This window comes from Apostichopus japonicus, chromosome 3 (assembly GCF_037975245.1).
Source record: "Apostichopus japonicus isolate 1M-3 chromosome 3, ASM3797524v1, whole genome shotgun sequence".
In the NCBI taxonomy this organism is placed as follows: Eukaryota; Metazoa; Echinodermata; class Holothuroidea; order Aspidochirotida; family Stichopodidae; genus Apostichopus; species Apostichopus japonicus.
The window spans coordinates 17,302,047-17,320,973 of record NC_092563.1 but is presented as its reverse complement, the minus strand read 5'-3'; the positions used below and the strand labels follow the sequence as shown (position 1 = coordinate 17,320,973).

The 18,927-nt window shown below is 32.9% G+C and overlaps 2 long non-coding RNA genes across 4 annotated transcripts in view; both read right to left on the bottom strand.

The window, feature by feature from the left end:
• Nucleotides 1-14,348: 14,348 nt before the first annotated feature.
• Nucleotides 14,349-17,076, bottom strand: LOC139965248 (uncharacterized). Of its 3 annotated transcripts, none has more exons than XR_011792192.1 (4): nucleotides 16,581-17,076; nucleotides 15,571-15,780; nucleotides 14,972-15,312; nucleotides 14,349-14,819 (listed from the first exon to the last, which is right to left on the bottom strand). It is a non-coding gene; the product is annotated as an uncharacterized lncRNA (long non-coding RNA). The 3 variants fall into 3 exon arrangements; XR_011792190.1 differs by lacking the exon at nucleotides 16,581-17,076 and adding an exon at nucleotides 15,905-16,216; XR_011792191.1 differs by lacking the exon at nucleotides 16,581-17,076 and adding an exon at nucleotides 15,905-16,215 and having other exon boundaries at nucleotides 15,571-15,766.
• Nucleotides 17,077-17,473: 397 nt separating this feature from the next.
• LOC139965247 (uncharacterized) overlaps nucleotides 17,474-18,927 on the bottom strand; it is a 50,752-nt gene continuing 49,298 nt past the window's right edge. Inside the window, exon 3 of the long non-coding RNA XR_011792189.1 lies at nucleotides 17,474-17,612. This is a non-coding gene — a long non-coding RNA (uncharacterized lncRNA). The remainder of the gene's footprint in view (nucleotides 17,613-18,927) is intronic.

The following is an 18,927-nucleotide window of genomic DNA, read 5'->3' as shown; positions in this document are numbered from 1 at the left end:
TTTTTTTCTTTTGACTTTGCTACCTTTTACTATAAATACTCCTGACGTCCCTTCTGTAATTCCACGATGTTACCATAGCAACGGAGCGTTAGATTCAAAACAGAGCTATTTTAGACAAATATACAAGTCCCATGGAATTGTCGTGAATTTCATATCTGTTTAGGTCATTATACGTAAAATACAGAGCAAAAGCTAGATAAGGTAAAAATTAGATAGATTTATTCGACAATGAGTAAAGTTTACCAGTAGAAAGTCCTAGAATGTCATAATGAAATCATCCACGCTACTAGAGGTTTTATTCTCGGCTATGTCTGCTGTATCCGCATTATCTACTTTGTGTACCGTCATGAATACGGCACATTTCGATTGTTTTTAATGCACGGAGAGCTAGTGGCATTGTTTATGGCGTTACCGTACCTTTCTGTATCACACTGTCTTTCAAACGCCTGCCTCGGTAAATCAGCATTTAAGAAATGTGAAGTTGTTCTAACAGGAGTAAAGCTGTTTCCACACTTAACGCTTTATAATATAAAGGCTAGATAATGACACAACATTCCCGAAGAACAAATAGTATCAAGCTTGTCAGAAAAGATGTCGAGGTGGCCTTACACTGTACAAAAGAAGGTACATTGCAGGTACAGTTTTCGTCCCTTTGTATACTTTCATTAAAATATTCAGTGAAAGGCGACGAGCGAGACAGAAATCAAATTTACTACTCGGGTCTTAAGTTCCCATCGGTTTATATTGACAAGTTGTGCAAATATTGCAAGGCCTACTGTGTTTACGCGTAAAAAAATACCAAATAACCATCCCCCCACCCCCCCAAAAAAAAACAGACTAACAAAGCGTAACAACCTTAAAACACCATGCATAGACATGCAGATATTAACAACAACCGAAAAAATAAATAATAATAAAATAAAATAAAATAGTGCTTCGGCGGGTAGTCGAACCTAGGCAGACATGAGCATAAATTTAATCTTAAATAAAATGTGATTACTTAGCGAGAAAAAGACGAATGAAAAAGGAAATCATTAATTTGAATGATTATATAATAAAATTGAAGACAGAAAGCTAAATTAACAAGAGATTACGCTTCATCGAAGCCATGGTTTCACTGAACGTTGAACATCAACCCAGTCGAATCGACGTGAGTTCTCCATTGCAAGTCAGCTAGCCCACTTCTAGCCCGAAGGCCGGACTCTCAACGGATGCTTTTGCGATGCTTTTGCTTTTGCGATGCGATGCGATGCTTTTGCGATATCACGGATGCTTTTGCGAACTAAGGGAGGATATGGAATTGGGATCCTAGGCCCGTATAAAAATTTCACCTTGGCGATGCCATTGTAAACAAAGCAGTGTCTGTCATCCGATCGGCGCGATTCACACAGCCTGACAACACACACGTCTATGGCAAGCCAATTGCTCAATAAATCGAAAAACATGGATTATCGGTCGAAAAACCATGTTTATCGACTGATAAACCATGTTTTTCGATCGAAAAACCATGTTTATCGACCGATAAACATGGATTTTCGGTTGATAAACACGGTTTATCGGCGAGAATCCGTGTTTATCGCTTGAGAAACATGGATTATCACTGATAAACATGGTTTTTCGGCGATAAACATGGTTTATCGGCGATAAACATGGTTTATCGGCGATAAACCATGTTTCTCGATAGATAAACATGGTTTATCTGTGACAATCCATGTTTATCTGCGATAATCCATGTTTTTCAAGCGATAAACATGGTTTTTCGAGCGATAACAAGGTTTTTCGCCGATAAACCATGTTTATCGCCGATAAACCATGTTTATCGCGTAAAAACATAGCTACGGTCCCGCACAGTCCGCATATGGACAAGTGCGGAATAATAATCGGCAACGCACAGGCTTAGTAATAGTACACCGTCATCGATCTGACACGGTCGTAAATCAACCTTTAAAGTTCTATAGACTGTAAAATTAGCCTGCTTAGCTTTAGGCTCTTTGATTAAACACTGTGTGGATATGTTCATGTCTTCAGTGCAGTTCATCATACAGCGTTCACACAAAGACCCTCATACTAAGAAAAAATATGTGGCAGTCGTTGCAAACTACAGTAGGCCTAATTGGTAAAAAGAGGTCATTTTACGACCAATTGCAGGTTGATTTTGTAATCTCAAGAAACTTTTCCATTATAGCGTGATATGCAACTAACAAGGCCTGGGAAGTGCCATTTCCAGCAATAGCATGGGAGCAATTTTCGGCCTAAATTTTCGTATACTCTTCGCGCCAACCCATGGTGGGGACGCTTAGGTGGTTTACCTACAAGCTTGGCCCCTTCCTTGTCAAATTCCTCGCTACGCACCTGTCTAACCGTGTCACGATTTGTTTCTAAATATCACCAAAAAACATCACAGACTTTCACCAAAAGTTGTTTTGACTTTTCGAAATGAATTAGCAAGACGAACCGCATCCGTAATGAAATTTGGTTTGCCGATAAAAAGGGAAAATATATAGGGCTGTAGCAACCAGTATATATGTATATATACAAAATACCACGAAGCGTGCGAACAATTTTGGGGATGAAAGTTGCTACGCGCCGGCACCCAAGCAAATGTCTGCCCCCCCCCCCTAAAAAAAAATGAAACAAATCGCCGCCCGTGTATACAGAAGTCCGTTAAAGTCACAGGAAACAGCCACTGAGCATAATAGGAACTCGTTTTTAACTCTATGGAAATAGCCTAACTGCATAATATAAAGGCTTACAATAGTCCAATCCATGGCTAAGCAAAGTCAAACCTGGTTTGGCATTGTATATATTTTCTAGATTGTTTGTAAAGCGCACAGATGCATCGCGCGTAGTGCGCTATATAAGATTTTATTTACATTACATTACAAAAATTCCGCAGTAAGCTGGAAAGTCTGTGTATGAAATTGTCAACAGAGGGTTGGGAATTTGATACTCTCTCCTCTCTATTCGGCAAAGGCGCCAACGCAGAATTTATCAGGAGATACAACCCAGTGCACACCATGAATAGTTTCACATCGGTAACAGGGGCCATATTTCGTTGTTCCTAATTATGAATAGGACTGGGCCCTTACGAAGTTTGCGTACCGCTCGCCCACATGCGGCTTCGGAACCAAAGATTTATCATATATATACTAACATAACATGTAGAGTTTTGGAAGTAGTTCCGGTAAATTTTCATCAGTCGCCAATTATAGAAACATGATTTATCGCCGATAAACTATGCTTATCGGTCGATAAACATGGTTTATCGCCGATAAACATGGATTTTCTTCCGAAAAACATGGTTTATCGGCGATAAACATGGATTTTCGGAAGAAAAACATGGATTATCGAAAAAAAAACTTGGAATATCTAATGAAAATCTCTGTTTATCGTTCGATAAACCATGATTCTCAGAAAAACCGTGTTTATCGGTCGATAAACATGGTTTTTCGAGTGATAAACATGGTTTATCGGTAATAAATAAAGTAAATAAAGTCGGATAAACGCACACATAAACGGACGCATATCATACTATTCTGGGAGCTTACAGTTCAGACTTTTACACTTCCCTAACCCCCCCCCCCCCACACACACACCACACACTCACATGACTGTAGTCTCGCCCCTCACCTCTTCCCTAAGAGGTATTCCCAAGTCAATTACCGGTCTTGGTCTGTTATTACAATAAAATCACATACAAAGTATTCCATTTAGCCTACTATATAGAGAATTTCTGGCCAGATGAAGTAACCGCGTGATTATATATATTCACGCGATTACTTGAAATTATTTGTTTATTGTTGCCTTTCCTCTTGACGGGGGGGGGGGGAGGGTTTACATTATGACTGAGTGGAACACTGAGAATAGTGCAACAGTAATGAACTGGGGAACAACCATAGGCGTACGGGACCATTTCAGTTTGGGGGGGCAGACATTTTTGGGCCCGAAAGTTCCCGAGGAACTATCGAAGCGGAGCGCCACCATCGGTTGGCTCGTAGCGTTCAAGAACATTTTTGGCAAGAAATGCCTCTCAGATTGCCGGAAGCGGCACTTATGAGGCCTTGCAAGTTGCATCTAAACATTCTTTATTTTATAATCTCACGTTTTAGAAATTTACACTTCCCCAAAAATTTGGTAAATTAGAAGAAGAAAAAATGGTTACATCACTTTGAAGGGGAAAAATAGGACAGTATATTTTTTAAGCTCATATTTAGTTACCGTATTTATTATATTTACATAGTACTCAGCTACCTCCAGAAAAACATACATTGTTCAACGACACGTAGGCAAGATAATGTCGCTGTGTCGGGTGTGACTGCAATTTGTCTCACAAAACAGTAAAAGATGTAACAAAGAATATGATAAACCTGTACTTCTAGGCTTGTAGGCACCCCCCCCCCACCATCCATGAAAAAGAAAATGTTTCTTATATACACTGATGTCGGTGATGTCCAGGTATATATATATATTTATATATTTTTCCCCTCTTAGGCTGCCCGAATTTTTCAGGACTTTTGCCCGAATTTCTTGTCCTTTGGAAATTGGGGGGGGGGGGGAGTCTGCCCCCGCCTCGTACGCCTATGGAAACAACTAACAGCAGGCATTCAAAATGGACATCGTCTCATGTTCCCCTCATGCTCTACGCCCTCCCGCTACCATATGTTTCGAAAAGAGCTACAACACCTGTATAGTGACATCTTGCTTGGGGACGAGAAAGGGAAGACTTTTTATAAGAGTTCCGAACTTTCAGAATGATTGTAATGGTAGGCCTTTATTTATTCTGTATCGTACTATCGCTGGTTGGATCACAACTGTTGCATCTCTCGTACGTTCTTCGTGGTAACGCCTCTGTATCCAGGGCCAAAGATATTATTAGTATAGTAACGTGCGCAAAAGGGTTGCCCGCTTCCCATGTTCAGGTGGCATATACTCCTATTAGAGTCTATATCCATCCACCCGAATGTTCTACTCTATCTCAGGAAAACGGTGCCAAAAAGCAGCAAGAGAACATCTTTTTTGATCTGTTATTAATCTTGATCTGGTTTATTGAGGCTTGCATGTTGAATGCATAAATGGAAGTACATGTGGTGTTTAGTGGTGTGGTGTTTAGTCCCCTTTAGGCCCGCAATGAACAGCGAAAATTGTTTACTACTGAGTGAAGAGGTTTGTTTACAAGTGGCGAAAACTTCCGGCTCGGATAGCCAAAAAATCTACACGGTCATGATACGGAAAATTGATGATGCCATGAATGGCCAACTTGTCAGCTATCCAGTGATGGGTTTCGTTGAGCTAGTGAGAACTTCTAGACTCATCTAGACTTAGAGACCACATTATTTTTGTGTGATTTAGAGTGTAATGGCGAAGGCGACCTTCAGTCGAGGGAGGGGAAATGGTTCAGTGAGGGGTAGTTGTGCATTCAACAGGGCAGAATTAGACCACTGCTACGAGTAAGTGGTTTGGGAGTAAAAGTCCCTTAAAATAAGTTCGTCGTAAGTGTTCACATACGGTTTATTCAGCATGACTAAACTTATTAGAAGACCGTACGTAATAAGTTAGCCCCAATGACACAGAAATAATGCAACTCGTTTCTCGTCCCAGACACTATTTGCTATAAAGAACTGCCCTAGTCTATCTTCATTACTTGCAAAATCATCACTGCTTGAATCAAATTCTCCAATTTTACCAATCAAAGCTATAATGCCAGTCAAATGTTGGAACCGATGAAGAATAAGTCAGTTGAGAATAATGGGAAACCTCGATCCTCGTGGCCAGTGTAATATCTTGGTAATATTTTAATGATGTTACAGCATGGGTATAACACAAATCATGAGAGAACTCCATTAGGTAAATAAGCACGTAGTTTATTAACCGCATTGGACGAGAACATATTAGGAACTGAAGACAAGAATAAGAGAACGAAGGATTATACTGTAAAGTAAATTCAGATCTTAGTATACTAAGTAAAGAAAACGAGATACAGTTATTGCATATACCATACAGACGAGGTAATCTATTTATAATTGACTGGGAAAACCATGGAGGTGTTTATGACTTTAACACACACAAATTATTTCGGTTATGGGGCAAACTTTAACATACGAAAGTAAACTTCGTTTTACATAACAAAATAATCAAATACTTTGATAAACTAACTCTGCACAAATTTAAAAGATTGCAATACAAAATGTGGTGAAAATCATTAAAAAAAACCTGGACTAAAAACCCAATCTTTACCCCATTTAGATTTATATGCGGACAACATGGCCACTAGGCAATGGACACTGATTAAATATCCAGAGGCTCGAACGTAAATAAAGTAATAAAAGTACATAAAGTAAATAAAGCACATAAAGTAAATAAAGTAAATAAAGTAAATAAAGTAAATAAAGTAAATAAAGTATATAATGTATATAATTTAAATATAATAAATAAAGTAAATATGAACTAATTAAAGTAAATCAAGTAAATAAAGTATACAAAGTATATCATGCAAATTTAGTAAATATGGTAAATAAAGTTAATAACATAAATAACATAAATAAAGTAAATAAAGTAAGTAAAGTAAATAGAGTAAATAGAGTAAATAAAGTATATAGAGTAAATAAAGTAAATAAAGTATATAATGTATATAATTTAAATATAATAAATAAAGTAAATATGAACTAATTAAAGTAAATCAAGTAAATCAAGTAAATAAAGTAAATAAAATAAATAAAGTAAATAAAGTTAGTAAAGTAAATAAAGTAAATAAAGTAAATAAAGTAAATAAAGTAAATAAAGTAAATAACATAAATAGAGTAAATAAAGTAAATGAAGTAAATAAAGTAAATAGAGTAAATACAGTAAATAGAGTAAATAAAGTAAATAGAGTAAATAAAGTATATAATGTATATAAATTTTAATATAATAAATAAAGTAAATTAAGTAATAAAATTAATGAAGGCACATTTGTCACCAGTTGTTTATGTTTATGTAAATAAAGTAAATAAAGTAAATAAAGTTAGTAAAGTAAATAAAGTAAATAACATAGATAGAGTAAATAAAGTAAGTAAAGTAAATCAAGTAAATCAAGTAAATAAAGTAAATAAAGTAAATAAAATAAATAAAATAAATAAAATAAATAAAGTAAATAAAGTAAATAAAGTAAATAGAGTAAATAAAGTAAATAAAGTAAATAACATAAATAGAGTAAATAAAGTAAGTAAAGTAAATAAAGTAAATAAAGTAAATAGAGTAAATACAGTAAATAGAATAAAAAAAGTAAATAACATAAATAGAGTAAATAAAGTAAGTAAAGTAAATAAAGTAAATAAAGTAAATCAAATAAATAAAATAAATAAAATAAATAAAGTAAATAAAGTAAATAAAGTAAATAGAGTAAATAAAGTAAATAACATAAATAGAGTAAATAAAGTAAGTAAAGTAAATAAAGTAAATAGAGTAAATAAAGTAAATAAAGTAAATAGAATAAAAAAAGTATATAATGTATATAAATTTTAATATAATAAATAAAGTAAATTAAGTAATAAAATTAATGAAGGCACATTTGTCACCAGTTGTTTATGTTTATGTAAATAAAGTAAATAAAGTAAATAAAGTAAATAAAGTTAGTAAAGTAAATAAAGTAAATAAAGTAAATAAAGTAAATAACATAGATAGAGTAAATAAAGTAAGTAAAGTAAATCAAGTAAATCAAGTAAATAAAGTAAATAAAATAAATAAAATAAATAAAGTAAATAAAGTAAATAAAGTTAGTAAAGTAAATAAAGTAAATAGAGTAAATAAAGTAAATAACATAAATAGAGTAAATAAAGTAAGTAAAGTAAATCAAGTAAATAAAGTAAATAAAGTAAATAGAGTAAATACAGTAAATAGAGTAAATAAAGTAAATAGAGTAAATAAAGTATATAATGTATATAAATTTTAATATAATAAATAAAGTAAATTAAGTAATAAAATTAATGAAGGCACATTTGTTTATGTTTATGTAAATAAAGTAAATAACATAGATAGAGTAAATAAAGTAAGTAGAGTAAATCAAGTAAATCAAGTAAATAAAGTAAATAAAGTAAATAAAGTAAATAAAATAAATAAAATAAATAAAGTAAATAAAGTAAATAAAGTTGGTAAAGTAAATAAAGTAAATAAAGTAAATAGAGTAAATAAAATAAATAAAATAAATAAAGTAAACAAAGTAAATAGAATAAAAAAAGTATATAATGTATATAAATTTTAATATAATAAATAAAGTAAATTAAGTAATAAAATTAATGAAGGCACATTTGTCACCAGTTGTTTATGTTTATGTAAATAAAGTAAATAAAGTAAATAAAGTAAATAAAGTTAGTAAAGTAAATAAAGTAAATAAAGTAAATAAAGTAAATAACATAGATAGAGTAAATAAAGTAAGTAAAGTAAATCAAGTAAATCAAGTAAATAAAGTAAATAAAATAAATAAAATAAATAAAGTAAATAAAGTAAATAAAGTTAGTAAAGTAAATAAAGTAAATAGAGTAAATAAAGTAAATAACATAAATAGAGTAAATAAAGTAAGTAAAGTAAATCAAGTAAATAAAGTAAATAAAGTAAATAGAGTAAATACAGTAAATAGAGTAAATACAGTAAATAGAGTAAATAAAGTAAATAGAGTAAATAAAGTATATAATGTATATAAATTTTAATATAATAAATAAAGTAAATTAAGTAATAAAATTAATGAAGGCACATTTGTTTATGTTTATGTAAATAAAGTAAATAACATAGATAGAGTAAATAAAGTAAGTAGAGTAAATCAAGTAAATCAAGTAAATAAAGTAAATAAAGTAAATAAAGTAAATAAAGTAAATAAAATAAATAAAATAAATAAAGTAAATAAAGTAAATAAAGTTGGTAAAGTAAATAAAGTAAATAGAGTAAATAAAATAAATAAAATAAATAAAATAAATAAAATAAATAAAGTAAATAAAGTAAATAAAGTAAATAAAGTAAATAAAGTAAATAAAGTAAATAAAGTTGGTAAAGTAAATAACATAAATAGAGTACATAGAGTAAATATAATGTATAAGTATAATGTATAATGTATAAGTATATAATGTATATAATTTTAATATAATAAATAAGGTAAATTAAGTAATAAAATTAATGAAGGCACATTTGTCACCAGTTGTTTATGTGGGACTTGTTTTTGTGGCGGCACTTCGATATGAGCTCTGGGCGTTTGTTCAGAAGGGTCCGTTTGTCTGCGTTGATAATGGTGAGTTTTTCTGTGAGACAGAGGTTGCACCGCTTCGACTCGTTGTTGTAGGCTTTGGCTCTGCTGGCGATCGACCAATTGATGGTGAATGGTTTGTTGTTCTTCTTCAGCTGCCAGATGTGCTTCGAGAGTTCCGTTGCGTTTTGGTGTTTTTCGTGGTTGAAAAACATCTTGTGGTTGAAGGGGGTTCCCTTGGGGGTAAGAAGGGGGGGTAAGCTTGAAAGGGGGTTCCGTTAGACCTATGTAAGTCTTGCAGTTGTCGGTGGTTTTCACTTCGGCCTTGTATATGATGTTTGATGCCTGGCAGTTTCCATTTAGTGAGCATGTATCCTTTTGTTGGCAGTTGCAAGTATCCTTTTCTTGCGTTGTATGGGTGGTTGATATACGTTTGTTGTGTTCTTTGATGATGCTGGCGATGTTGGGCATGCAGCTCATCGAAAAAGTCGAAAACGTCATCAAACGTATGAGATGGAAAACTTCCTTCTTCCTAAAAACATGCAAAGATAACGAAGAAGAAGACGAGGAGGATGACAAGTACCACCCCGCTTACACGGAGAACTTCGGATTCAAAAGCAAGAAGTGCCCACCGCAGATCGAAGAACTGAAGCCGTTCGAGGACGACTTGCTTCGAATGATCGAGACAGTGAAGTTCAAAAAAGTCATCAACCAATTCAAAGACAAACTCAGAAAAGACGTCAGCAGGATTAAGCAATCTACCAAACTGCTCATCCCGGCCGACAAAACCAGAAACCTATACGAGACAGACACCCAACTACACGATAAACTCCTCAGGCAACACATCACAAGAATTACCAGACGACCTCCATGGCACCTGTCAACCAAATCAACGCTGAAGCTAGAACCATAGCCGAGAAAGTAGGGATCGACAACCGCATGGCATCGATGGCCACCAAGCAAGCCTTCATCACCCTGAAAGACCACAAGGACAACTTTGAGAACAACCTCCCATGCAGGCTCATCAACCCGGCAAAGAGCGAAACAGGACTCAAGCAATGTCATCCTAGACAGAATAAACAACGCCGTAAGAACCGCCACGAAAGTCAACCAATGGAGGAACACGTCATCCGTCATCTAATGGTTCAAGAACATACAAAGCAAAGAGAAATTCACCTTCATCAGCTTCGACATTGTTGAGTTCTACCCCTCCATAAGAAGAAGCTTACTGAAAAAGCCTTAACTATGGCTAAAGAACACACCCGCATCTCCAACCAAGACGCGCAGATCATCATGCACTCTAGGAAGTCACTCCTATTCGATAATGGCACACCTTGGATGAAGAAAGGACACAACGACCTCTTTGATGTCACAATGGGCAGCTACGATGGGGCCGAGGTATGAGAGCTCGTAGGACTCTACATTCTAAACACACTAGCAAGAGAATATGGGAAGGAATGCATCGGGCTATACGGTCTAGCAGCCTTCAAAAACACCAACGGAAGTAAAGCAGACCGGATAAGAAAACACCTGATCAGCATATTCAAAGATCTGGGGCTCAGCATCACCATCGACTGCAACCTAAAGATCACCACTCCAACCTCAACACCGGAAAACACTACCCTTACAGGAAGCCCAACGACCACCCAGTGTACATCCACAGACAATTCAACCACCCACCCAAAATCAGCAGGTCCCTACTTGCAACTGCCAACAAAAGGATACATGCTCACTAAATGGAAACTGCCAGGCACCAAACATCATATACAAGGCCGAAGTGAAAACCACCGACAACTGCAAGACTTACATATATCTAACGGAACCCCCTTTCAAGCTTAGATATGGCAACCACAAGATGTCGTTCAACCGCGGAAACACCAAAATGCAACGGAACTCTCGAAGCACATCTGGCAGCTGAAGCAGAACAACAAACCATTCACCATCAATTGGTCGATCGCCAGCAGAGCCAAAGCCTACAACAACGAGTCGAAGCGGTGCAACCTGTCTCACAGAAAAACTCACCATTATCAACGCAGACAAACGGACCCTCCTGAACAAACGCCCAGAGCTCATATCGAAGTGCCGCCACGCCAAGTTCCACATAAACAACCCCGGTCCAACCACCAAAGTAAATACAGTACTATAGTATATAAGTATATAGTAGATAAGTATATAATGTAAATATAGTAAATCAAGTAAATCAACCAAAGAAAGTAAATAAAGTAAATACGATATGCAATTGTATATACAAACCACACACACAAATGCACGCACATATATACATATATCTAAAGTAAGTAAGTAAGTAAGTAAGTAAGTAAGTATATATATATATATATATATATATATATATATATATATATATATATATATATACCACACACACACGCACACAAATAAATAACATAAATAAAGTAAATAAAGAAAATAAAGAACTTAAAGTTCATAAAGTAACTTGAAAGTAAATACAGTATATAAAGTATATAATGTAAATATAGTAAATCAACTAAAGAAAGTAAATACGATATGCAATTGTATATACAAGCCATACACACACACGCACATATTAATAAATGCATATATATATATATATATATATATATATATATATATATTTATATATATATATATATATATAGATATACAAACCACACACCCGCACACATATATATAATAAATAAAGGAAATAAAGAACATAAAGTTACTTTAAAGTAACTTGAAAGTAAATAAAGTAAATATGCAATAAAGTATTAAGTATATAATGTATATCATGTAAATTTAGTAAATATGCTATATAAGGTAAATAAAGTATATAAGTAAATAAGGTAAATAAAGTAAAAAAGTTAATAAAGTAAATAACGTATTAAAGTAAATGTAGTCACATCTGTCACCAGTATCGAACAATGGCGAATTCTGTTTTGGTGACAAATATTGGCATACTCTATAGTTAATAAAGTAAATAAAATAAATACAGTAAATACAGTAAATAAAGTAAATAAAGTAAATAAAGTTAATCAAGTAGAGAAAGTTAATAAAGTAAATAAAGTATGTAACATAAATAAAGTAAACATGCAATTGTATATACAAGCCACACACACACACACCCATATACATATACATAAAGTAAGTAAAGAATATACATATACAAATCACACAGACGCACACATATAAATAACATAAATAAAGTTAATAAAGAAAATAAAGTTAAAAAGTAAACAAAGTAAACAAAGTAGATAATGAAAATAACATAAATAACATAAATAAGGTAAATACAGTATATAAAGTATATCATTTAAATTTAGTAAACATAATGTAAGTGAATACCGTAATTACTGGAAATGAAGTAATTAAAGTAAATAAAGTAACTAAAAAGTAAATAAAATAAGTAAAGAAACTAAAGTAAATAAAGTGCATAAAATAAATAAGGTAACTAGAGTGAAAAAAAGTAAAAAAATTAATAAAGTAACTGAAGTACATAAAGTAAATAAAGTAAAGAAAGTTAATAAGGTTAATATAGTAAACAAATGAAATAAAGTAAATACAGTAGTGTATATACACACACGCACACACACAAATAACATATATATATATATATATATATATATATATAATTGAAATATAATTGCATATAAAAGCCATACACACACGCACACATATAGATATAATTCTATATACAAACCACACACACACACCCACGCCCATATATATAAAGTAAGTAAAGTATATATACAAACCACACACACGCACACATATAAATAACATAAATAAAGTAAATAAAGTAAATAAATTAATAAAGTCAATAAAGTCAATAACGTAAATAACAAAATTAACCTAAATAACCGATATAAAGTAAAGAAATTAAATAAAGTAAATAAAGTGAGTAAAGTAAATAAAGTTAATAAAGTAAATAACATAAATTACATAAATAAAATAAAGTAATGTAAATGAAGTAAATAAAGTAAAACACAGTACTGTATATAAAGTATATAATGTAAATATAGTAAATACAATACAATTTTTACAATTTTCTTATTTTGTATATGAAGCATTTCATCTTTCAATGTAAATTGAATAAATGTATTCCTGTTGTAGAGGATTTCTTCTATAAATTTAAGTTTACAATAAGTGTAAAAAAGTACACACAACATCGATATCGTAGTAAAAGTAAGGTTAACTTTATGCAGCTTAAACAAGCCTTTAGGACATGTGATTCTCTTTTCCATTAATCTCGTTCGATCAATTGTGCTGTTTATTAGAACAACTGTTATTTTGTTATGACGTTTATTTAATCTGAAGCATCTATAGTATGAAAATATGAAGTCTGTTAATTTGACTGAAGTTATCAATAAATGGAGGGGTAAAAAAAGTAAATATAGTAATGAAGTAAATAAAATAAATGTAAATAAAGTAATAGAGTAAATAAGGTAAATGTAGGCACATTTGTCACCAGTATCGAACAATGGCGAATTCTGTTTTGGTGACAAATATTGGCATACTCTATAGAGATCTGTATTGAGAAGCCGGATCTCGAAGAGAAACTTCGAAAAGACTCTGTTATGTGAAATGCAAAATATATATATATATATATATATATATATATATAGTAAATAAACTAATTAAAATCAAGAGAGTAAGTAGGGTAAACAAAGTAAAGGAAATAAATAAAGTAAAAAAAAAGTAAGTAAAGTGAATAGCGTAATTAAAGGAAATGAAGTAATTAAAGTAACTAAAGTTAATAAAGTAAATAAAGTAAATACAGTACTGTATATTAAGTATTTAATGTAAATATAGTAAATAAAGTAAATAAATTAGATCAAGTAAAGAAAGTAAATAAAGTAAATAAAGTAAATAACATAAATAAGGTAAATATGCAATTGTATATACAAGCCACACACACACGCACACACGCACACACATACGTATATGTAAAGTATATATATATATAAACAAACCACACACACGCACACATATAAATAACATAAGTAAATAAAGACAATAAAGTTTATTAATTTAATAAAGTAAATAAAGTAGATAAAGTAAATAACGTAAATAAAGTAACAAAGTAAATAAAGTATATAAAGTAAATAGAGTTAATAAAGGACATAGAGTAAATAGAGTAAATAAAGTAAATCAAGATAATCAAGTAAATCAAGTAAATAAAGTTCATAAGGTAAATAGAGTAAATACTACTAATAGAGTTAATAGAGTAAAAAGAGTAAATGGAGTAAATACGAAGAGAAAAAATACGAAGTAAAGTTCTGATGAGGACATATACTATGAATTTTACGTTAGCAATTTAAGACGTGTAGTATTAAATAATGTGATATCCTTGTAATAAACCGACAAGAGATATGGATATTCCAGCTCTGCTTTCTCATTGATGTACTAGTTACTCCTTGTAATATAGTCTACACATCCTCACCCTACACAATTCACAGTGGTAGATTAACGATGGAAGGTCGATCAAACATCTTCTAGGTGGTTGCAGGTATTTTCTTCCAGTTCGTCTTCATTGAGAAATTACGAATTAACAGTGGTCTGATTAACGATGGAAGGTCGATCAAATATCTTGGAGGTGGTTACAGGTATTTTCTCCCAGTTCATCTTCAGGCTGCCGAGAAACGAGAGAATAATTACTTAAAAATATATTGAATCAATCTTTGGATATGGGTTCCTCTCGTACAGTTATGTTCAAGTATTTTTAAAGTATTTTAGGAGTATTAATCAATGCGTCATTTAGGAACAAATTTATCTGGTACTGACCTGGATGATCCACCAATTCCCAGAAATGGCTCCTAGAATCAATTTAATCCTTGCACACCCGCCGATTTAATTACTTTTTACTATGGAGACTGGGTGATAGGACGGGAGATGGCAGAGTTCCTGGTGGCTGCTAGCGGTCAATTCATCTGGCGGAGGCTGCAATCGGTCACTTCATCTAGTGGAGGCTGCAAGCAATCACTTTATCTAGCAGAGACTACAAGTGTTCAGTCCATCTGGCATAGACAAGATGCTTTTCAGTTCATCTGGCGTTGGCTGGTGATAGGTGGCTGGTATAAGTAATTCGTGGTTGGTGGATGGAGAAATAAGCTTCGAACTTGGAACTATATGAGAACAATCAATCATTTCTATATAAAATGATGCATTTATATGTTATGTAAACACGCATAAAAATTCGCACAATAATCTATAGTAAAATCAATTGCATTGCAATACAAACACACATATGTAATAATTATTTTGCTCATGGCAAAAGGCTAGTGGCTGGTGACTAGTTGTCGGTGAATGGTGCCATATTTTATTTTCCTGAAAACACTCAACAAAATATATAGTAAATTCATTGCAATAACAAACACACATACTTTATTACTCTTTTGCTCCTGCAAAAAAGCTGGTGACTGGTGGTCGGTGGCAGCTGGAGCTTAATGATGGTGGTATTTGGTGGTTGGCGGCTGGGGAAGTCTGGAGGAAGCTGGCTGATGGTGGCTGGTGGTCAAGGAAGATGGAGCTGGTCGATGGTGTAATTTGGTGGTTTGTGGCTGGGGAAGTCTGGAACATCTATAAAATATAAACTAGAAACGAACAATCAGGCATTTCTTTAAAACAATGATGCAATATTTTTTTTTAAACACTCTTCAAACTGGCATAAAAATATATAGTCAAATCATTGCAATACAAACACAGAAACGTTATTACCCTTTTGCTCATGACAAAAGGCTGGGGGAAGGTAGCTGGTGACGTGTGGAATGTGGTTGGTGGTATGGTGTCTGGGGACGTCTGAAACATCTATAAAATATAAACTAGAAACGAACAATCAGGCATTTCTTTAAAAAATGATGCAATATTTTTGTTTAAACACTCTTCAAACTGGCATAAAAGTATATAGTAAAATCATTGCAATACAAACACAGAAACGTTATTACCCTTTTGCTCATGGCAAAAGGCTGGGGGAAGGTAGCTGGTGACTTGTGGAAGGTGGTATTGGTGGCTGGGACGTCTGAAACATCTATAAAATATAAACTAGAAACGAACAATCAGGAATTTTTAAAAAAAAAATGATGCAATATTTTTTATAAACACTCTTCAAATTGGCATAAAAATATATAGTAAAATCATTGCAATACAACCACAGGAACGTTATTACCCTTTTGCTCATGGCAAAAGGCTGGGGGAAGGTAGCTGGTGACGTGTGGAAGGTGGTTGGCGGTATTGGTGGCTGGGGTCGTCTGAAACATCTAAAAAAATATAAACTAGAAACGAACAATCAGGCATTTCTTTAAAAATGATGCAATATTTTTGTTTAAACACTCTTCAAATTGGCATAAAAGTATATAGTAAAATCATTGCAATACAAACACAGAAACGTTATTACCCTTTTGCTCGTGGCAAAAGGCTGGGGGAAGGTAGCTGGTGACTTGTGGAAGGTGGTATTGGTGGTACTGGTGGCTGGGGAAGTCTGAAACATCTATAAAATATAAACTAGAAACGAACAATCAGGCATTTCTTTAAAAAAATGATGCACTATTTTTTTTAACACTCTTCAAATTGGCATAAAAATTATATAGTTAAATCATTGCAATACAAACACAGAAACGTTATTACCCTTTTGCTCGTGGCAAAAGGCTGGGGGAAGGTAGCTGGTGACTTGTGGAAGGTGGTATTGGTGGTACTGGTGGCTGGGGAAGTCTGAAACATCTATAAAATATAAACTAGAAACGAACAATCAGGCATTTCTTTAAAAAAATGATGCACTATTTTTTTTAACACTCTTCAAATTGGCATAAAAATTATATAGTTAAATCATTGCAATACAAACACAGAAACGTTATTACCCTTTTGCTCATGGCAAAAGGCTGGGGGAAGGTAGCTGGTGACTTGTGGAAGGTGGTATTGGTGGTACTGGTGGCTGGGGAAGTCTGAAACATCTAAAAATATAAACTAGAAACGAACAATCAGGCATTTCTTTAAAAAAATGATGCACTATTTTTTTTAACACTCTTCAAATTGGCATAAAAATTTTATAGTTAAATCATTGCAATACAAACACAGAAACGTTATTACCCTTTTGCTCATGGCAAATGGCTGGGGGAAGGTAGCTGGTGACTTGTGGAAGGTGGTATTGGTGGCTGGGACGTCTGAAACATCTATAAAATATAAACTAGAAACGAACAATCAGGCATTTCTTTAAAAAAATGATGCAATATTTTTTTTTAAACACTCTTCAAATTGGCATAAAAATATATAGTAAAATCATTGCAATACAAACACAGAAACGTTATTACCCTTTTCAAAATGATATAACTACTACACCGTTCTTTGTTTTTCTTCTGTTTAGTTCATAACCTGGTTCCTTTCGTTCTTCCGTCGATTTGTCGTCTTGGTCCTCGTCCGCATTGTCATCGTTCTAGAAGCAAACCAGTAGAATTGTACGTTAAGTGTCTCTTTAATTTTGTTTCGAGTTTAAACTAAATTTAAATTGCAAAAGTCGTAATAATGCTGGTTGCTAAAGTAAGGGAATTCCTTGTACTAAAAATTACTGAAGCACTAAAAATTTCCGCCGAACACTGTCTTAGAAATCGTGAATCCCGCCCAGCACTATTTTTATCTAAAATCCCAACATTATTAACAATATATTCAACATAAATTTTTAAAAAAATGTAAAAATGTAAAAATTGTTAGCAAAACTAGTATTTGTGTGTGCTGAAAAAGCTACACAAGTGCCGGTAATTGGCATCTCAGCCCCGCCTAGCACTAAAAATTACAGCCCAGCACTGTCTTAAAAATTGTGAATCCCTCCCAGCAATTTTTTCATCTAAATTTCCGACATTATTAACAATATGTTCAACATAAATTGAAAAATAAAATTAAAAAATGGAAATTGTTAGCAAAACTAATACTTGTGTGTGCTGAAAAAGCTAAAAAAAGTGCCAGTATTTTGCATCTGAGCACCTTCAAAATTCGAAAAAACACCCCTCCCCTAAGACCCCTCCCCCAGGACGGCGATCCTATACCTGGCACTCAGGAAATCCTCGGCACATCCCTCTGTGTTCATAGGTTACTACAATTAAACTAGATTAATCGACAGTAACTTAAAATTTGGTCATGTCATAACATATAGACGTATAGCCTACTTAACCGCATGCACAAGTATGGTAAAAGATAACTTGTTTCTCGTCTTTAATATGAATGGTATCTAAGAAGATCAATTAGTAGTAGAGCATTTTAGCTAGAGTATGTACTACTATTTTAAAAGAAGACAATAATCTTAAAATCATTCTTGGTACATTTGATATATGCAAAGTATAACTTTTCCAAACATCTAAGCAAATATCTCATTTCATTTGGGAGATATGATACAGATTTAATGCTTCTTTACACACAAGGCTGGATAACTAATCAAGTTTACATATATGACATCATAGAGCCACTTGTGATTCATTGTTCTTCTATTGTCCTTTAATTATTACATATTTGTATAAATGATGGTTTTTGTGTAAATTTGGGTTTGAACAAATGTTGCATCTCAAATATTGAACCTCTTTAACACGGCCATATGGAAAGCCGTTTTAACATTTAATAAGGAATTTCAGATATCTCGAAATAATTTCAGATATCTCAAATTAAATTACAGATATCTCCAATTTATTTAAGATATCTACAAATAATTGCAGATATCTTAAAATCAATTTCAGATATCTCGAAATACCAGGGAATTTCAG